Source organism: Penaeus japonicus, unplaced genomic scaffold, assembly GCF_977035675.1.
Source record: "Penaeus japonicus unplaced genomic scaffold, GWHDUDI00000001_assembly GWHDUDI00000014, whole genome shotgun sequence".
Lineage (NCBI taxonomy): Eukaryota > Metazoa > Arthropoda > Malacostraca > Decapoda > Penaeidae > Penaeus > Penaeus japonicus.
The window spans coordinates 17,674,448-17,676,947 of NW_028234416.1; the positions used below are offsets into that span (position 1 = coordinate 17,674,448).

At 40.8% G+C, this 2,500-nt stretch overlaps 1 protein-coding gene across 1 annotated transcript in view; it reads right to left on the reverse strand.

The window, feature by feature from the left end:
• LOC122248067 (Sodium-dependent dopamine transporter) overlaps positions 1-2,500 on the reverse strand; it is a 111,920-nt gene that overhangs the window by 558 nt on the left and 108,862 nt on the right. The window contains 1 exon segment of the mRNA XM_086544006.1: positions 1-2,500. This exon segment is cut by the window's left edge and continues 558 nt beyond it; it is cut by the window's right edge and continues 1,573 nt beyond it. The gene's annotated coding sequence lies outside the window, so the exon portion shown is untranslated.

Genomic DNA, 2,500 nt, shown 5'->3' on the forward strand with positions numbered 1-2,500 from the left:
ATCGTGGAAACCTCTTCACTACTTAAGACTAATAATACATAAAATATTTCTTCAGATATGTGAGATATTTTCGATATGTGACGTACATGAATTGGTCAACGAGCAAATATACAACGCAGCGTGTGAATGTACTGTTGTGTGTGCGTGTGTGTGTGTGCACGAACGTAATCAAAGGTACTGTTTGCACGACGTTTTTTTCGCCTCATAATGGACAGTCTGGCTAACACACGGATCGGGTGGATGGATAAGGAATGCTGAAGTGACAAATACTATTCTAAAATTACATATACGATGCGGCCTGACTTGCTCAGTCACTCCTAATAATTAAGACATTTTTTTTAGCGGAGCTTCAGAAGACATCGAGCACGCGCCTTAAGGAAAGGCATTTCTTATATGATATCGAAGCATATGTGGTATAACAGTGACATAGGAAAAAACGCACATGTTACGACAGCTTCTTATGGAGCTCTTAGTGTATACAGGCTATTGCACACTATCACACTTGAATATAGCAGTCACAAGCTAGCATTATGTGCATGGAGCAGCTGATATATCATCTACGACTACACAGACACACAACTCACACTTAAGCATCACGGAACACACGCGTGACACTCTCTCACCGCCAGCGTTTCAGTCACACTTGATGCCTGGTAGAAAGCACTGCTTTATGCATAGGGGCTACTCATACACTTAAACTAACATACCCACCCAACAGCGATGGACACTAAGCGACCACAACTCATGGCCTGGCTAGTGCTTGGCTATCACGACACTACTCATCTACTTAAGAACAGCTACAACACCAAAACTTCGTTCCTTATAATCTATTGCGAGTTCTTGCATCAGCTCGCGTCCAGGAGGCGCATGGGCCTCGGAGAATCGTTTCAAAGAAACCAGCCAAACCGCGAAGGAAGAAGCTGACAACGACACCTGCGAAGAAGCTACTCTAGAAAAGCTTAATATCTAGAAATCCATTACTTAGGTAAGTCAACTCAGCAACCGTCACGCCGGGAGGATTATTCATCCAACTGGTGTCCATTATCCATCCAGCCTCATGAGATAATCGTGGGATAAACCAGCGCGTCCAATTAAAGAACTTTCACCATTTGTCTGCTAATTACACGTGCGAACAGCTGTGTTCGGAAACTCTTTCTGGTGCGCAGTGCAACTCAGGAAAGGAAATCCGTGGAATGGATCAGCAGGTTTGGAAATCATGACATGTGTATCCTGTGGAATTCCCAGAGATCAACCCAAGATGCAATTATTGTATAACCGTATATATGGAAGAAAAATGTCTTGATATAAAATCAGCACAAACATTTCAGTCGTAGACATTTAACCATTACAGCTAAAACGCCACATCATACCAAACATATGTACAAACATTACTCACATCAAAATAGAGTATATTTTCATAGATACTAGATTTACTAAAAACAACCACACAGACCTGGGATGGCGAATGCAAACAGACATAGCTTATCTACCATATAACCAACGAATGAAATGTCCATTTACTGGTATCCAAAAAATGACCAATAGCATTTATGCAAAGAAAAAAAAATCTTTATATTCAGTAAAAATATTCACCATATACACTTCACAATACTTCACAACAAGTCACATAATTTTTTCTTCTTCAAATAAGCAGTAAAAACCAGCATATACAAGTTGATATCTAATACCGACGTGTGTTTCGTAATTTCATGATATGACTAAATCAAGCTCAGAGGCTTAATCTACATACGATTTGGACCTGATGTCTAATTGGAACGATGATGTCTGCGTGATCGCGATCGGTAACAATCGAGGTTACGTGATCGTTGGAACTCGCATGATATTACCAGACTTGATTATTAAATCCCTAGACTTTAAAGTTGACACGACCACAAATGTGAGAGAAAGGGTGATACACAGAGATGAAAGGATGCAAAGAGATAGGAAGGTAAAGAGATACATTGCGAGAGAATGTAAAAGGTAGAGAAGAGGAAGGAGAAAAAGAAAAGAAGAGAGAGAAAGAAATAATAAGAGAAAGAGATAGATAGATAGATAGATAGATAGATAGATAGAGAGAGAGAGAGAGAGAGAGAGAAAGAGAGAGGGAGAGAGTATAAGAGACAGACAGAAGACAAACAAACAAAGCAATATCAGAACGCAGTTTAATCCTAATACTAATTAGCTTAATGTACTTTTCTCCGCCCAGTTTGGTCTCCCGGAAAAGAGAATAACCTTAACGTGCTATTCATGAACACCTTGACACTGCGAGAGCGCGAAGGGGATACGGTGACAGAGACAAGTTCCGACATCAAATCCGTAATCAAACTCGGGTCTTGTGAAACCTGAAGCGCCAGTTGACAAAGAAGAAGAAGAAGAAAAAGGAGACGAAGGCCGCCAGGTGTTTTATCGTCGGAGGAAGAGGAGTTTCAAATGTCTACCGAGGTTTTGAACACGGCCTCGACGTGGGAGGTTTGACATTCTGCCGAACTACAGAACGACA